At 38.2% G+C, this 20109-nt stretch overlaps 1 protein-coding gene across 1 annotated transcript in view; it reads right to left on the bottom strand.

The window, feature by feature from the left end:
* Positions 1-17071, bottom strand: part of LOC136346742 (neuroligin-4, X-linked-like) — a 155275-nt gene extending 138204 nt beyond the window's left edge. The window contains exon 1 of the mRNA XM_066296126.1: positions 16901-17071. The gene's annotated coding sequence lies outside the window, so the exon portion shown is untranslated. The remainder of the gene's footprint in view (positions 1-16900) is intronic.
* Between the last annotated feature and the right edge of the window lie 3038 nt (positions 17072-20109).

Consider the following 20109-nt stretch of genomic DNA (forward strand, 5'->3'; position numbering starts at 1 on the left):
GCTGGAACACCTCAACAATAAATCACGTCCTAGTTTGATACTTCCTAACTTTCTACGCTTTTAAACGGCCTCACAAATTTTCTGTTAGCGACGGGTATATGAAAACCAGATAGCATCGACACCGCAGCAAATCAGCCATGCATGAAATATTGCACGACTGCCACCGTAAATTACTGTTTTGGGTCTGGCAACATCGTGGCTCATGAATTCCATACTTTATGAATGGGATCTTCTTACCGACAGTCACGAAATCGCAATTTGTGGGATAGAAAGCGTAAGAGCTTTTCTAACTAAAAATTAGCCATCCACCAACTTACCGCAATGTCCCCGACGGGGCCGCAACATCAGAGATAAAAGTGCAGAAAGCTCGTTTCCGCCGTTTTTGTCCGGGGTGTCATTTTGTGGAAACTATTTTAGTTTCAGTTGCGGAATATATAAAGGCGAAAATGGAAATTAGATTGGATTCTGTTGAAGACACAACGAAAAGACTAAAGTAGTTATTTGCAAAAGTTTTAGTACTACGTGGAGAGGTGTCGTCAAAGGCGAGCGCAAGAAACTCCATGAACTGTGTCATATCGATCATCAACCGAGGATAACAAATAGGGTGCAATTTTGAATGCATTCAATTAATTTGCACCCCACTGCCCACTATAAAGGATGGGTAATGTCGTGTCGTAAGTTTGTAGCGGACCCTGGACTTAAAGGTAAATAACTTAGCATTCAGGTCGGCTCTCTGAGTAATGTGTAGCCGATAAATCAAAATAGTTTGTAAACTTGTCGCCAAAATACATAAATTTATAAACAAAAGCCGTCGTCACTGCTAATAAATCGAGCTCAAATCAGCAGTCAAACTGCGGCAGTGTAACAATTCTAATAACGACAAGAATATTAATGAGTGCATCGGGGGTAGCAGGTGGAGAAGGTCTAGGGACGTCACTAGAATTCTAAATTTAGAAACTAGCTGTGGAGAGTCACAGAAGTCCTTTGTCACAACGCTTTCTTTTGATATGTCAACATACAGAGTGTCTGGACCGCCGGTACACATCCGAGAGGGGGTGGCGGGGCGGATGATTTTGAACGTACGTATTCGATCGCGCATACTATTACACAAAGAGTCGCCCTTTTTGAGATATTGTCACTTTTCCGAATTTTGCCAAATTCGCTGTTCGCGTCCATATAAATTACGACAAAAAATCAGTCGAATATTTGATTTGAGTCAATTTTTTTTTTTTTTTTGGTAGAAACTCGAGTGTGTATTTTATCGATATCAGACATGCAACGGAATCTACATTTCCTACGTTGTTCGCATATAGAAAAAACATTGTGGCTCTTTAAAAGTCTCCACGGGAACTTCTTGAATGTGGAAAGTCGACTCTGTAAGCGGATAGAAATGCAAGTGCAACGCAAATGGAAGAGCCGGTCGAGCATCTTTAAGAACTTCTTTGACTATTCCTCTTCCGAATGACGTATTTAAAGACGCAGACTTATGTGGAGTAAGATAAATTAGGAAAAGTGGTGAGCCCGCAACACAAAGCCCTGTATATTATTCGTTTTGGATTTAATAATTATTTACCATTATTGTGTTATTATTTTAATTTGTCACGAGGCAGGTGATGTATTCCCTGTGTTACGCCTATGATTAGCGTTATCGTGCGGGATAGAATCATAATGCTGCTTTTGAAGATTAAGCATAAGGTGCCCCGTCGGCAGGGATTTTCCCGGCGTATTCCTTTTGATTTTAAAAGAGCAGCGTTTGCGTCTGGACTCGGAACCCTTTACGAGAAATGAAATCCTGCAGGATAGCTGCCTTTATGCTATGCTAAACAGTTTTAATTGTGCTCTAGTCAGGGTACGCCCATGGATGGCGCCCGGTTTTTTTTACACTTAAGGCTGGAGTGACAGTTGATCGCTCTTTTTCTTTAGTGTCGTCACAATCAGGTTGTACGTGTGCGACTGCGCTAATAAGCAACAAAATACGCTGACTTTCAAAAAAACCGCAACACCAAGAACAACGCACTGTATGTATTTGAAATTTTGGTATGATTTTAGACTTGTAAAGAGAAAAAAATGATAAAAATTTCAAGTTCGCATTTTAGTGCGATATGAAGTTTTTCTTTACTTTTTTATCTGTGACGATCGTTCTTTTTGCAAATTTTTTTACAGGCGGATAGCGATAAAGGTATCATTGTTAGTACCATATGGAATGTGTGGTAGTGCAAAATGCCTCGTGTACGCCAAAATGCAGTTTATCGGCAGTTAACTCCCTTTGAAAGGGGAAGAATTGTTGGTATGCACGAGGCAGGTATACCTTTCCGCGAAATTGCACGTAGATTGGATCGAAACGCATCAACAGTGCTAAGAGCTTGAAGAGATTGGTCTAACGAAGGGTCAGTAAATCGTCATCGTGGTAGTGGCCGTCCAAGAATGACGAACCGACGCGAAGACCGGCGACTTCGTCGTTCAGCGATAGGCGCCCCGTTTCAAACAATTCCTTCTCTTGGGTAGCCACCCTAAATCGTAGGGACTCCCTTAGCACGATGTATCGCAGAATTCGAAGTTTTGGACTAAATTCATATCGCCCTATGGGTCGGCTTCCATTATCACGCAACCACAGGGTGGCCCGACTGGAGTGGTGTCGTCTGAGAGTGCAATGGGTGGATGAGTGGAGAAGAATCGTGTTCAGTGATGAGAACCGATTTTGTTTATGGCGATCTGATGGACGGTTACGTGTTAGACGACGCAGAGGGGAGCGATTAAATTTGGACTTTTTGGAAAGGCGTCATTCTGGTTTAACTCCAGGTGTCATGGTTTGGAGTGTCATCCAGTATGGTAGTCGGTCTCCTCTTGTTTTCATTTATGATAAATTAAATGCTCAGAGGTACATTAATAGTGTCTTAGAACCGGTTCTTGTACCATACATGCACGACCATCCTGGAAGCACATTTCAACAGGATAATGCGCGACCACATGTAGCCAACGATACTTTGACGTACTTGGAAGCTGAAAATTTGGATACTTTGCCTTGGCCAGCTCGATCTCCAGATTTGTCCCCAATAGAGCATATATGGGATATAATGGGTCGGAGACTTCAACGTTTAGCTCGCCCTCCAGAGACCATAGATGAACTCCGCGAGCAGGTGCAGATTGCCTGGGATACAACACCGCAGGAAGATATTGATAATTTAATTTTAAGCATGCCACATCGCTTACAGGAATGTATTAATTTATGAGGAGATACCACCCATTATTAAATTATTATTAAATTTTTTCACTTATTCACGATAATTTTCTCTTGATATTTTGATCGTTTTTGTCTATTACCTGACGTAATGCCAGAATTTCAAACGTGTACGATGTGTTCGTCTTGGTGTTGCGGTTTTTTTGAAAGTCAGTTTATATACAAGTTTTAAGAAAGAAGCAACTAGTTTATACTAAAAAAAAGGGGAAATCGTTGAAAGTAACTCCCCCTTTTTTACGTTATTCAATATTGAAAATAACGGTGATGTTAATATGGATAGTTTGTAGTTGGTCAAATTCCCAAACGCAAGGGAGATGCCCGTTGGAGGAAAGGACTACATGCGCATAGCTTCCGGAAAGGATTTTTTAAGCCGCTCCCATGTTCCGCCCCTTAAATTGCCCTTGTGCACCAACCTCGTGGACGGAGCCTGACCACGCCGACCCCATTTTTATAATTTAAAAACTTAAATCAACTTTTTTACCGCAGAAATTCGAAGGAACACTTGAATAGCTGTTCCACTTCAATTCGAAAAATTAAACTTAAGCAAATAAAATCGTTAAACAATTTATTTAATTTATTCAATTTCATTCTCATTTGAAGGAATTTCTAATTCTGACGACCGATCGGGCGGCGTAATAACTACGTAAGTGCACTTTTCAATAAATATTTGCATTGTGCAGAACAGATACCGTTTTCAACATTACATTTACAACGAGATTAATATTTTTTGGAACAATGAAAAGATATGACATTGTTTTTAGCTCCAATTTATTGCAAACCCATTATCCATCTCTTCTAAAATAAAATAAAATTTGTGATTAAAATAAATATGTGCGACGCAATCAAATATTTTTCTTTTTCATTTTATTTATACACAGATAATTCAATTAAAAGTATCCGTTTCATTTTTTCGTTATTTCGTACCTCTGCGCTGCTGTCAGTATTTTACGTTGTTACATAATGTTAAAAATATTAGCTGCACAGAACTTAAAACCCTCAAACCTGAAACTGAACAACATAATTTAATTGGCTTTACTAATTGGATACTTCATTGTTTGCATTCAACAGCTCACCTCTCCCTTGCTGGTAAATATTCAAAACAGAATTACCGAAAGGTGGAACTGAAATGAGTTATCCAAAAACCATGAAAGTTCGATGCAATATCCGATGGAAAATTTCCCTTGCCGATGCAATTTGCGTTTATCGCAGTGTGATATTTTACAACCAAAAAAGGCGAGCATTGTTCCGACACATGATGGATCACGTATTATTTCATTTTTACTTATTTACCTTTAGAGAAATTTTCCCTAAAATTTATTAACCAAAACGAAAAAAATAAAAAAACCTGCAACAATGGTTAAGTTATAGGAACGCGGCCTGTAACCACGTGGGCGATTGACAACGAAGCTTTTAAATGACAGCTTTTTTGCTTCTTTAACAACCACTGCTTAATTGCTTAATGAGCATAACTTGTAAAAACCGTCTCTTTTTGTTACATTGTTTCGTCAATAATCTCCAATCCGAACGTAAAACTATAGCCGTATACAGGGTTCGCCATTACTCCGGCCTTGGTTCCTGGTGTCTTTGTATAAACATCAGTATGAAATGTTTAGTACAGTACCCGTTTGTATTGGAAAGCTGCATGATTTAATAATATTTTTGTTTATACAGAGTGTTCCGTTTTCGCTGGGCAGCATAAAATTATAATTTTTTAAATAACAACCCATAGTTTTTTTATGCCATTCGATGAAACCTTAATTTGGAAGGAAAATACATTAAACATTTCTTAAATTGGTTGCGGCGTTGCCATATTAGAGAAATTTCTTTAAAAATGCAGCATCAGAAGAAAATTATCACAAAAATGGTGTTTTTTGAAATTTTGAAATTTGTTTTTGTAAAGTAGTAAATGAAAATTAGAGATACTTAAAAACTTTAAAACATTTTTTTAATGCACCATACTTTTTTTGTATAAAAGCGCTAATTTGCAAATTTTACAAATTGCTGAAACTCGTTTTTTTTAATGGTATCCATGATTTTTTTCATGTCCTTCTAATGTAGTTTTTAATTCTCTATTAATTTGCAATAACACCTTTTCATCTAGCATTTACAGTTATGGAGATATTTACAAAATTTCCATCAAACTGCAACAGGCATTACCATAATCCAACGGATTTGTTCTAGTAGGCTTTGCTTCTATTTAACAAAAGCATAAATTACTTATTTCATTTAGTTGTCATATTACCTGTCACTACCTTCTAATATGGCAACGCCGCAACCAATTTAAAAAATGTTGGTAACAGTACCGTAAACGGTTTTCGCTCCGATCGTTGTGATTTTTTAATATGTTATTATAAAGGTCACTTTGAACAACTTTTCTAAAGGGACAAGGGCGCGCAAATGCCCCTTTCACACTTTTTTTTTGAGGTTGAACATTTTTCCAAATCCAACTGTCTTGCGGGATCGTGGAGCGAATAGAGGTGCTGGGTGGGGTAAACTGCTTCACTATGGATATGTAATATTTTGCTGTTGCTTTAAAGATCTGAAACGTTGTTGATAATTACCTCACTCAGCACTCCAATTCACTCCATGAATCCCGAAAGACACTTCACTTAATCGACTAAAATACTAGCGTCGCCCCTGCGCTAGAAAGATACACACAAATTTTACAATTTTATTTTAATTGCAATCGCAATTGAAAAAAAAAATTTTGATCAAAATAAGTAAATGAAAAACATATTGCTTGATAAGAATTGAAACTAAATGAAATAAATTTCCTTTACTGAGGTGATCCGAACTAACCTGAACTAACCTGAACTAAATGAAATACATTTTCTTACTGAGGTGGATGTAACTTTGCAATTTCAATAGAGAAATAATGAATGTCGCTTAATAAAGGATATGACCTTACCTTACCCCACCCAGCACCCCTATTCGCTCCACGATCCCGTAAGACAGTTGGATTTGGAAAAATGTTCAACCTAAAAAAAAGTGTGAAAGGGGCATTTGCGCGCCCTTGTCCCTTCAGAAAAGTTGTTCAAAATAACCTTTAGAGTAACATATTAAAAAATCAGAACGATCGGGGCAAAAACCGTTTACGGTATAATTACCAAAAATATAACTTTATGCCGCCCAGCGAAAACGGAACACTCTGTATAAACAAAAATATTATTAAATCATGCAGCTTTGCAATATAAATGAGTACTGTACTAAACATTTCATATTGATATTTATACAAAGATACCAGGAACCAAGGCCGGAATAATGGCGAACCCTGTATAATAGGTAGCAGCTGGAAATTTACGGCCTAAGGACAGGGTAGAAATATCTTTTTCGAGATTAACGAGTTGAATGGAATAGAATCCATAAGAGTCAGATTTTTCATGACATAATTAACTTAGAGCTTACGCTTTGTCTTCAAACATCTCAATTTAATTCGAGTGGATTGTGTGCGTGGAAATGCTGTTAGTGTAAAAATCTCATTTAGTATTCCCCTCGTTTAACTCAGAAGGAAAACGCCCCTATTGCGAAATTTTATTAGAATAATGATGCCTTCGGCATATCATTCCCGGCTATCTTTCGTCTACTTTATTAAATAGCCAGAGATCTACTTATAAAACGGACCGATGTAGTATCACGAAATTGCAACATTCATATGCAAATTTCAAGTTGCTGAGCTTAAATTATTAGTCAAAAAATCAACACTAAGCCGAGTGGCATTTTAGCTTCAACAAAGCTAGTTTAACAAGCTTACTCGTAATTGTGTCTATTGTGGCTATAAAACTCTCGTCCCTCGTCACTGCAAATAATAGAGCGGTTTGGTCCCGTTGTTCCCCATCGGTAAAAAAAATATTTTTAATCTATATTCAGTTTAATTTCAGGTAGGGATCGATGCAATAAAAGTGAATAAAAATGCTTTTGTCAAAGAGGCACCAAATGGCATAAATGAAATTCAGAATAGAAATAATACTAGAAATAACAGAAAAAAAAATTATATCATTGAGGGCGAACGCCCATTTAAAACACATATAATCCTAATCGAGAGTTATTACGTATTTTTTAAGGTATTTTAAAACAATATAACTTTAACAAAACACATGCTAAATTTCCCTAATAGTTCTTTTACTGTGGTTCCCACGATGGCGAACCCTGTGCGGGATGAGAGGCAGTGATTCGCGACACGAGCTAAAGAAGGCACTCCCGAGAGATGTGGTACCACACGAAGGTATCGTATTGTCCTGTGATAACCGTGTAAACCCTGAATTATTGAAGGGTTCTCGATTAACTTCTACTAAGAAGCCCTGTGTGTGAGAACGGTGGCAAACAGGAGCAGGTGTGTCGTTCGCCTAGGCCCATTATTTACTAATGATAATATACACTTGGTGTATAACTGAGTGTTGATGGCCATAATTTGGTATTGTTGAAATCCTCTGCACTTGCCTGTTGATCAGGGTGCGAGCGCCGTTCCTTCGGATGTCGTGTCTTGTAACTTGGAGGTGTTACATGCGGCCTGAACGACACGCATAGGTTGGGGAAGGCCAGAAAGGTAATCCCCTACTGTTTCCGTTGGGATTCCACCTGTTGGCCACAGGTGTGAGCCCGGGCGAGCCCATACTTGTTTTAGGAAGGCACTAGCTAGTTATCGAAGACATTCTTATTTCTATACGTAAACGTTTGGAATTGTTGTGAGGTATTAGGGCAAGGATATCTAACATACCTAAGCAAGGTAGCCACGGTTAGAGTAGGGGCCCACGTAACCCCCGGTGAGTAAACCTTAATTCGTTCTGCCTTGCAGTACAGTAATCGTGAATTATACTGTTCATGTGTTACTCATACCTGACGGGATGCCATGCTGCCGTGGATGAAAATGCATTGTGACGGCCCATAGTAAGATTAGTTCTTACAAGGTGACCATACGTGACCAGGTGTCAAAAATTACGAACAAGAACCGAATTTTACAGTAACTTGTATAGTTTCCTAAAATTTCATAGGATGCGTAGCATTCTATTCAATAACACACTTAACGGTCGTAAGTCTAATAAACCTATGTAGAACCTTATATATCAGGTATACCGGTATGAAGTGAGCTTCAGGATATAAATGTCTCGATATAGGGAATTTGTTGTAAACAAACCTTGTTTTTATTGCTTGGTTGGTATGCAAACTGACAAACTTATTTAGTACACATCAAGTCCTTGAACAAATAACAATATATTATTTCATTGTGCTAAAAATGTCGGGTTTTGTACCACAAAATGATGATTTGCGGAAAGCATTAATTTTTTACTTTCATTGGAAGAAAAATGCTGCAGAATTGCATCAAATGCTTGTCGAGGCATATGGTGGTTATGCTTTATCAGAAGCAATATGCAAAAAAATGGCTTCAACGATTCAGAAATAACGATTTTGATGTGCAAAATGAAGAACGTGGCAGACCACCAAAAAAGTTCGAAGACGCCGAAGTGCAATCAATATTGGATGAAGATGACACTTTAAGTCAAAAGCAAATGGCAGAAATGTTAAATGTTGCACAAGGAACAATTTCTGATCGTTTAAAAGCTATGGGAAAGATCCAGAAGTGTGGAAAAGGGTGCCGCATCAATGGAATGAAAGACAGATGGAGAACCGAAAAAACACCTGTGAAATTGTGCTTCAAAGGCACGAAAGAAAATCAATTTTGCATCGAATTGTTACTGGAGATGAAAAATGGATTTATTTTCAAAATCCTAAACGGAAAAAATCACGGGTTGATTCGGGACAACCATCGACATCGACTGCAAAACCTGATCGATTCGGCAAGAAGGCAATGCTGTGTGTTTGGTGGGATCAGAAAGACTTGGCGCACCACGAGCTTTTAAAACCTGGTGAAACCGTTAATACTCTTCTCTACGGACAACAATTGATTAATTTAAACAATGCATTGATCGAAAAACGATCAGAACGGGCCAGAAGACACGGGAAGGTAATTTTGCTCCGTGACAACGCACCTGCACACAAAGCAACACCGGTACAGGATACCATCAAAACACTTGGCTGGGAGTTGCCACCCCATCCGCCGTATTCACCAGACTTGGCCCCTTCGGACTACAATTTGTTTTCATCGATGGGACGCGCATTGGCTGAGCAGCACTTCGATTCCTACGAAGAAGTAGAAAATTGGGCGTCTAATTGGTTTGATGCCAAAGAGGCACATTTCTATTGGCGTGGTATTGCCAGAAAGGTAGACAAAATGTGTAGAAAGCAACGGTCAATATTTTGAATATATAGTTTTTTCTTTCCTTGTTAAAATTGGCGTTTTATTTTCACAAAATAGCGCTCATTTCATACGGGTAGGGCTCGTTGAGAAATCACCTAAAATTATTGCAAACCTGCGAGTTGTTGGATATCCAGTAACTACTTCGAAAGTTTTCAAGACTTTCCTCATGACACGCGACATTAACAGTGAAAACCAAAAACAGATATACAAAGAGCGGGCCTCTAATGAATTTCAGAAAACTCGCAGAGTCCAACACTTTTTCCATAAATCTCCATAATCCTTCTGGCAGCAGCAATAACTCGTCAAAATTTCAAAAACTTCTTATCCCGACAAACTTCGTGACACACCCTCAAATGAGCACTCACATTAATTAGAAATTTTCCTAAAAAATGTAACTCATTTTTCCATTTTATTTTCAAGGACTTCAATTACGCTTCCGGAATCATAAAATATTTCTCGAAAACCTTTCAATAATTCCCCTCTTTTGTATCGGTTTCTGAAACACTGATATAATCCTAAAATTGATAAAATATAATTTAGGGAAACTCCAAAATCTCATTATTCCGCCGTTAGGTTGTCTCCGACCTTTTAAAATTAATGAAACAAATTTGTCAACGACCTTCCTGTTATGGATAAAATCCTTTCTTGTTAAATCTGCTTGTCGTTGACATAATCAATATTTCAAATTAATATTCATTAGAATTTATTTACAGTTTGCGCGAATTTCAGAGACAAGCTTGATTATTTTCCTCCGTGAATATTTAAAACAAAATAATTACGTTAAGGCTTCCTGGTGAGAAGGTAAGGAAAATAGAGTATAAAGTCTTAAAAAAGATGGGTCCATATTTCTTGAGGAGGAAATATTCCGAACGTCCGTTTCAGTTCTGACGTAAGATTAACTAATTTTCCTTCTTGCCCGCATATTTACAAATTTATTTACGTATTACCGGTAATATCAGGAATAATTGAACTGTACGGTATGTGAACAAAGTACATAACTGAAAAATATGAACTATACATTAAAACAATAATTAGTTTTCAGCCAATTAATTGATTTGGATTTGCATTCCTGATGCATTAATGAAAATATCACATATATGTAGCCGCAGTAGTTAATAATTTTATAAATTAGACGCCAAAGTTAATATTGGAATAATTATCAAAACACGCTAATTTTAGAAATTATGTTTGTAGGAAAAATATGTCGATTTTATTGAAAACCTATTAATTACCAACTTTCCATTCTATAATTAAATTTTATCCAGGTACCGCCTTAAATTGGCAAATTATTTATTAAGGAATTTCTGCGTTTCCAGCTGGTTTTTACTTGTAGCATTTATCCGAACATTTTCATTGAAAAAATATCATTTGAATTTGTTGCATATGTGTAGCATCGGGTGTTTTTGATACTACTTTAGATATATGATGTTGGTTATATCTTTGTAATGAAATCACAGGTCAGAGAGAAGGTATACGAGCTTACGTTTATTAATACGGAATATACAGACTAATGAATCTAATGAGCGCGGACACGACGACTGCGTTACAATGACCGACCGTATCCCAAAAACATGGGCGAGAAAAAGAGAGCCCTCCATGCCTTGTCCATCCTTAAGTACCAACACCCGTGGTGATAAACCATGGGCGTACCGTGGCCAGGGTGCCATCTGCACCATTTGCCGCATCAAACCGTGGCGTCTTAACCGGGAATTGGAACTGCAGCGGTGAAACCGACAAGGTCTATTGCGGGCAATTCCAGCGCCGACAAAGCTCACTATATGCAGCTCCAATGCCGACCAGGTTTACTGCGGGGATTTCCGACATCGACAAGGCATGGCATGGGAAATTCTCATGCTCTAGCCAATGCCTACCAGTGCCGTGCCTCAAGGGGTATTTCTAACTTAAAAATAATTCCTACTGCCTAACCCTTATCGAACTTACACTTAACGCATATTTACAAAATGACTAGACACGAAACTGAAGCGGAGGGTTAGTTACGTAACCCTACATATGTTCGGTCCTTGATTTTGCACGTGCACGTGTTTGGGTCGATTCACCCCCTTTCAACGAGACAACCCCGAACCACGTAGATCGTTGACTGGATTGACCCATTAGGAAGGACCACTCTGAGTGCGCAGTCTCAGAGACACAGTTTTCGCGTATAAGAGAGACTAAACCTTCTTAATTTAACAAAGACTTATTCGTGACGTTAACAACTATACAATATCGAGAGATGCGTTGTTTAAAGTGTTCGGACTTCTTGCATGTTGTAAATCATTGTCCATCTCCCGTTGTAAATCACGGCCAAGGGAAGGAATACCCTTTGTTGGAAAGGAGACACATAGGTCCGCGTGCACCTTTTACAAGTGGACAACGGCTAGGAAACATCTGTGCCGCACACGGGGCGCAGATGACTAAGGATCAGGGAGAGAGGCAATGGCGATATACTGCAAGATGGCAGAACACCCTTGGCAAGTGATCAAAACGGGCGCACTTGATATCCCTCGGGGATTTTTTGTTATCGCTGTCTTAGTTGTTATCTTCGTCACTTGTTAAAATAAATACGTTAAGATCCATCACAACTGAGCAGTCAATTCCTCACGCGCACGTGACTCACGACCTCTATTTACCACTGAGCATTTCGAGATGATATGAGGAGAGTCATCACTATGTCCTACATAAAGGATGTTGCAGAGTAGCGCGCGCGTGTGCGTGATAAAGTAAGAAGGAAAAGAGAAGAGAGGGTCTTCAGTTTCGCACCCTCCTTAAGTACTGATACGGAGGTACGTCACCCATAGACGTACTTCCGATAAGACCCATTAGCGGCTTCTAGGCTACCTTGTCGCGTTAAAGCGTAGCGCTTAGAGCCATGGTCGCTGGACTTCTGTTGGAGCCCAGCCCTTGTGTTCGTTTGGCGGTACCTTTAGTTTAGGTTCACAATTTTAGTCCGACAAAGAATAGCGCTGGAAATCCCAATCAGAAAGTAACTTCCCTCGTCCGAAGACGGGTGTTAAGCGCTGGGAATTCCACTGGTATCACCCAAAGGCTGGGGCTGTCCATGGGCGTAACGTCAGTTTCTTAAACTCACTTTGAACATAACGTAACTACAGTCCATGACAGAACAATACGTCGCAAGTCCTAACAGCATATACGACATGCTTTTGATTGAAACTTAAGCATATTCTGCATTCGCGCCCTAAATGATTCATGATAAGGCTTGAACTAGACAAATATTCCAGCAAAACTATTCTTACCTGCTATTATCGGAAACGATAAAGTAATTAAAATTAAAAGCAATAATATTTTAATCCTCTTTAATTATTGATGTGCAACGTTATTATATCACCATTCCTATTTTACTAGAATTAGCTTAGTCAGCATATTTTAATTAATAATGAAACTAATGATGTTTCTATATATTTCAATGAATTCGAAATATCATGCGATTAGTCCGGTCGCAATCGCTATAAGAAAGAGATTATGATTATTTCATGGAATAGATAGAGATGGGACATTTGATTAATCGACATATCAGATAGTCTTTTGGGGAGTAACAAAGTCCAGTATCATTTAAAAAATCTATAATAGATCTATGATTTTGATAACGCTATCTTAGAGTGTGCGTCCAATTCAGTGATACCAGCGGTCATTAAAACTATCAATGTATTTCTGAGAATGATATGGGAACGCCAGTAAGCTGCATTATGAAGGTTAGAACTAAGATTATTGCGAAACGCAATATATCGGAGGCCCTTTGAACGTACTGTGTGCTAATACGGGACATTGGCGATATCTCTGTATACCTCAATTTCGCTCAAATTTGACATCCCTGAAATGATGAAGTTAACAGTAAATTGTGGACTAACCAACTTATGTATACAAAATTTACAGCAAAATTATGACGATTTTTTCTTGGCCTCTTCTGGCATTTCGACATAATGGCCAAAGACAGACGACAAAATATTTTTAAGTCTCTGTAGAGCGAACGAGGGTAGGAATTTTCTAATATATCTCCATAGTCATAGTAAAATACGATTTGTTTGATTCGAAAATTTGAAATTACGCGAAATTTTTAAAATTTATATTTTCTACGGGATGATGTTGTAATACTATATATTGACACTGAAGGGATGACGAAAAAATTGATAGAAGCTTATCTAGTTACCCCCTGTTGGAAAAACTCCAACATAAAGATCGCTCTCACGCATTGCCCTAACATCCGGGTAATAAATCTGGTAAAGAGAGAAACCAGAAACAAAAACTCGACATACCACTGGGTGGCAAACCATGGGTACCGCGCTAATCACCTCTCATCTGGTGCACATCCACCCTGATTTATGAAGTGCAAATTGCCCAAACACATTAAGGGCAGCAGTAAATTAGGATGAAATGTGGCAACAAACTCGCAAGTGGACATGAACCAGAGGGTGTTAGCGATAAGGTAATGGTGTGAAAGCATCAAGGTGGTGATTTTCCAACGAAATCGTGGGAAACCAAACTCGGGAACCTGCGTTTTTCGGGAAGGGGCACGAACTCCTCTTGGAGCAAAGGGCAGAACCATTTTTCACCCCGTCGCGAAAACAGCAAACTTCTCTCGCTCTCGTTGCCATAGAACCCTATACACGGGCATTATTGTTAATAAGTTAATCACAACTCACCCTGTAATTCAACTAGTCTGTGATTAAATTTAATGTAATTTGTATAACAGAGTTTATATATCTTTTCGAACCTTTAGAACCCCATTATTTTATGACGGTAGCCCGTCTAGTCCTTCGACTCAACTACGAAACCTCGCCAGCGTATTTGGATTCCTCTGTGGGTGCCTAGTGAGGCAGTCACTACTGTTAGGCAGGAACTCAGGAAACCCCTGACCTAAACACCCCCTATGCTTGACATGATTATTAAAAATAGCTTCTTTAATGAAGGAATCCTGATCTTGTCACTTCTTCACACACACACACACACTATCATAATTTCATAATCAGTGGAGCAAATGAAATCATTTCTTTATGAGCTTGAGCAGTTTCGTAACTAATAATTCGTTAAGAATGAGAGGAATTTAAATTCCTCAACTTCTGTTATTACATCAAAGTTTAATTATATCAGCAGACATATACCATTAGGGCTTGAATCTCACGAACAAGAAGTGAATGTAATATCAAGAAATTTGAAAAACCGTGTTTCTCGCGTTTGTAAAAATCTCATCAACGGAAACATCCAAAAGCAATTACTTCAATTATGTATTTTCAAATCTTAGGTTTAGCATCAGGTTAGAGATGAACCGTTTTTAATTGAAGAATGCATTATTTAAGAGTGTTAATTAAATTATGCTGCGGCATTTTAAATATTCTAATATCGAAAATGAATGCCAGATTCATTCCCATTTAAACACGATCTATAGGTGAAAGTTCGATAGACATGGTAATTTGGACGAAACTGATGATATCGGTTACCTCGACTTCTTCATCCCTGCAAAGATTTAAGAAAAAACTGTTTAATGCACCTAAATGATCGAACCTTTATGGCCCAATTGCGTTTCAATAACGAGTTTTATATTCTAAAGGATCCGTTTTATAACCCGAATTACGAATAATTTCATTATCCATTGTTCACTCAACTTTAATTTATACGAATTCTTCCATACGCTAAGTAATTTCTCGTAATCATTAAACTTTGAAGTCGCATTGCATATACTCCCAACGTAAAATTAGATCCACTTCTACTAGATAACTATTTGATCTTTTAGAAATTACTCGAAGATGAAATATAAATAAATGCGGAACAGTAACCGTCAAGAAAAAATCTATTTTACAGGGTGTCCCAGAATGAGGGGATCAAGGCTTGCCCACGTATACCTTGGTCAAAAATATATCGATTCATGGTGATATACACGAAATTGTTTTCTTCTGGAGATACAGCCCGTCAAAGTTTCACTTTTTTTTTTATTTTGCGAATAAGTCGAAAACGGCTCTATGGATTATAACGAAATTTGGTGCATAATCTTTCTGCTTCTCGGGGCACATTAGACGGGGGTTGTTATTCCAAAACCATCAGAGGTAGTGGTCAGTTCCTAGATGGTCATGTGTTAAGTACACCAGAACCTTTTTATTCGCTCATGAAGACTTTTGGTTTTTTTATGTGAAATTTCCGGTCTCTTATGCATCTTTTTTATCTTTTATGGAATTTTGATTTGGAGCCTCAATTAGTTGGAAAAAATGTAATTCTTCATTTGGATTTCTGGAACTGCTGAGTAATCGACAAGAACGCGGTCACCAGCTCAGCTGGTTTTCGACAATGTCAGTGTCACTTCACAAGGAATTAAAAGCATAAATTTCAAAAAAAAATTAATTTAATAAATGCTCAACATGACCACCCCGTTTTTGAGTGTAGAAATTCACAAGTCGAAGAAAATAAAAATTCTTCTCTTATCGTTCTACGCACTGATGTTTTTGGAATGTTAAGTTGAAGTTTTAGTCTCCTCATGCTGTTACGGGCATTCTGCTCCAAATTCTCTAAAATTTGTTCTTCCCGTTCGATCAGTAGCGCCCTGTAGCGCCCACATAGATGACGTTGAGCAGCAAAGCTGCCAGTTTCCCGGAGGTTTCTCTCCAATCGCACAAACATTTTCCAATTTGGAGATCGTCGGTTTGGAAATCTTTCCGCATAAAGTCTCGCACTTTTACGATAATTTCCCTGACAAAATCCCAATGTGAGCGACATATCTGTTTCTTCTCCAAACTTACACATTCGTCAAAATTTACTTAAAATCTACGAAATTTAACCAAATTTGAAGGTTTTGCGTTCACTGACATTGTCGAGAATGAGCTGAGCTGGTGACCGCGTTCTTGTCGATTACTCAGCAGTTCCAGAAATCCAAATGAAGAATTACATTTTTTCCAACTAATTGAGGCTCCAAATCAAAATTCCATAAAAGATAAAAAAGATGCATAAGAGACCGGAAATTTCACATAAAAAAACCAAAAGTCTTCATGAGCGAATAAAAAAGTTCTGGCGTATTTAACATTCGACCTTCCAGGAATTGACCACTACCCCTGATGCTTTTGGAATAATAACTCCTGTCCAATGTGCCCCGAGAAGGAGAAAGATTATGCACCAAATTTCGTTACAATCCATAGAGCTGCTTTCGATTTATTTGCAAAAGTAACGAAGAAAGTGAAACTTTGACGGGCTGTATCTCCAGCAGGAGACAATTTCGTATATATTACCATGAATCGATATATTTTTTACCAAGGAATATGTCGGTAAGACTTGGCCCCCTCATTCCGGGACACCCTGTATATAACATATTTTCAGTCATGCTAACTGTTACGAATTTCACAATAAATTGGTCTCTCATTGGCCCGCCGAAGCTTAACTTAAAACTACGAAGAACAACAATCAGAACTTACCCCCGAGCACCTGACATGAATCAGAATGACGTCACCACTATGAAGTCGCCAGTATCCACTTCCACTCACAAAATAACGGTTAAATCCAGGTCACTTTCACTCACTAAGTCATGGGTATACTGGCAGAGTACCTCACAAGTTTTTAAAACAAAAGGAAACCCGATTTTCACAATTATTAATGCAGCGCGTTTTACGAAAATCTCGCTCATAACCGCACCAGTATTGGACTGAATCATTTACGAAGTGATATCGGTACGAAAACATGCAAAAAATGTTTATTTTGCCTTTTTTTTATAGCTGCAGGTGGTCGGTCTTAGAAATGATTCATGCGACGTTTTCAGATTTAGTAAAATCGAAGAAGAACTGCAAATTTAAGGCAGCGGTTTCATTGTGCAAACGTGCCCCGATACACTGAAATTGGAAATATTTTGAAAAGAAGTAAATCCACAATTCAAAAAGTTATTAATCGACTTAATACTGAAGGAAGAATTCAAAATAAAGTTCGAACGGGCCGCCCACGGAAGTTAACGCAACGAGAAGAAAGATGGATACTCATGGAAGTCCAAAAAGAATTCCAAACAAAGTGCTCCAAAAATTGTTGCTGAGCTGCAGCAACAATATGGAAAGATGGTGCATGAAGACACAATTCGTCGAGTATTACATCGAGGTGGTTTTAAAAGTTGTACTCCTCGCAAGAAGCCATATGTTAGTAAGCAGAACAGGTTGAAGAGATTGAAATTTGCTCAGGAGTACAAAAATTCTTCTACTGTCTTCTGAGATAAAGCGATTTGGTCAGACGAAAGTCGATTTAATGTTTTTGGATCTGATGGATGCATAAATGTGTGGCGAAAGTCAAATACGGCACTGAGTCCAAGCAACACTATTAAAACCGTGAAACATGGAGGTGGCGGCATCATGGTTTGGGGTTGTATGTCAGCAGCTGGAGTGGGTAATATTTACATAATAGAGGGAATCATGGATCATAAGGTGTATCTCAACATTTTAAAGACAAATTTGAAGCAAAGTGCTCAAAAGTTGGGGCTTGCTGAGGATGTTTACTTCCAGCAAGACAACGACCCCAAACGTAAGGCCTACAATGTACGTCAATGACTCATATACATGGATATCTTAGCAATTTGATATGGCATAATGTCAAAATTGGGGATTTAGATATTTTTATAAAAATGTATGTTTTTTGCGAAAATTAGTAAAGCTAGGTATAGGGAACCCTAATGATATTCGATAGATAAGTAAATTTGGCACCTAACAGTAACACAACATACCGGGTGTCCCACTTAAATTAAAAAAGTTATTAAAAGTTAAAAGTTGAACGAATTTGGCGCTATTTTTAGAACACCCTGTACAATTCGCCGACTTTTTGAAACTTACAGTACAGAATTTGGTCCCTTGATGGCTTCCTATTAAAATTTTGTTTTAAAAACTTAAATATGGGATGGGAGTTGAAAATTGTCTTGCATCTTGACAAAACTGAATTATTTCAAAAACTGCTAGAGTTCGATACCATAAACCTTAATACAACTTAATTTTATTTTGATAGTTGAGTTCAAAAATTATATAATATACAGGGGATCCCATTTAAAAAAATGCAACTTTGATCAATTAAATGTGTTTGGGACACTCTGAATACCTTGAAAATAATTTTAAAATGTAGCTCTAGTTAGTCTGTATACAACTCAAAAAAGAAACAGTTAAAAAATCTCTTGGCTTTGTCATGAAATTCCGAGGCGTTACTCGTGGCCCACCCTGTATAATGCCCCTCATTTGTTGGAAACACCTCCTCAGAGTCCAGACTTAAACCCGATTGAACATTTACGGAGTGTTTTAGAGTCTAAAATTCGTCAGCACCATATTCAAAATAAAGAATGTCTAAAACGGATTATTTTGAAGGAATGGCCTAAGACAACCGCTGATGTAACAAAAAAACTTGTTCATTCAATGCCAAATAGGCTATTACAAGTTATAAAGTTAAAGGGGTACCCAACAGGGTACTAACAATTGTGTGTACCATAAATATAACTTTATTCTGTTGTAGGTACCAAGACTTTTGCGAGGTTGAATTTTGCCCGCCGGACGAAAATGTATTTTTTTCTTAACATGCCGATAATTATATCTTTAATTATTTATATTATTTAATGTAGCAGAAGTGTATGAATTATTAGGTCGTGTAGGATGAAGTGAGTAGATTCTCGAAATGCCACATTCAACTGCGAATAACTTCACTCTAAATCTATAATTGGACTTGACTTTTTTATGTGGAAAAGGCACATTCTTCCTCTTTCGATCAAAAAAGTGTTAAAAATTATTGAAAACTTTTATTTTTATAAAAATTTTTGTGCAGCCATGCAAAATAGTGAAATTCGTGTGTTAATGAAATATGAGTTCCACCGTGGAACTACAACAGCTCAGACGGCTCGCAATATTAATGATGTGTTTGGTACTGAAGCCACTTCACAGCAAACAGTATCTCGTTGGTTCATGAAATTTCGTTCTGGCAATTTTGACCTAACAAATGAACCACGTGGACGACCTGAAACTCAAGTGGACAACGATCATCTGAAAGTCGTGGTGGAAGCGAATCCACATCAAAGTGCGTTCGAATTTTCGTTAATATTCAGTGTAACCAAAAAAACAATGTTGACTCATTTGACTGCAATTGGTGAGGTGAAGAAGCTGGACAAGCGGGTACCGCATGAGTTGAGCGACTTACAGAAAGAACGACGTCTCGAAGCTTGTTCTTCTTTGTTGTGCCGGTATAATAACGATCCATCTTTGAATCGGATTGTTACTTGTGATGAGAAATGGATCCTATATGACAATACCAGATGTTCATCGCAGTGGTTGGATCAAGATGAACCACCAAAACGTTGTCTGAAAAAAAATCTTCATCAAAAGAAGCTTATGGTGTCCGTTTGGCGGTCCAACGCAGGTGTCATCCATCGCAGCTCCATGAAACCTGGTGAATCGATTACGGCTGATGTCTACTGCCGACAACTGACCGAAATGATGAGGCAACTGACGGTTGAGCAGTCAAGATTAGTCAATCGAGGCGCACCGCTATTGTTGCACGACAACGCTCGGCCACACACCGCACAAGTCACCTCGGCCAAGCTACAGGAGTTGGAATTGGAAACTCTTCGTCATCCACCGTATTCACCCGACTTAGCACCCACTGATTACCACTTCTTTCA

The sequence above is a fragment of the Euwallacea fornicatus genome, chromosome 24 (genome assembly GCF_040115645.1).
Source record: "Euwallacea fornicatus isolate EFF26 chromosome 24, ASM4011564v1, whole genome shotgun sequence".
Taxonomy (NCBI): Eukaryota; Metazoa; Arthropoda; class Insecta; order Coleoptera; family Curculionidae; genus Euwallacea; species Euwallacea fornicatus.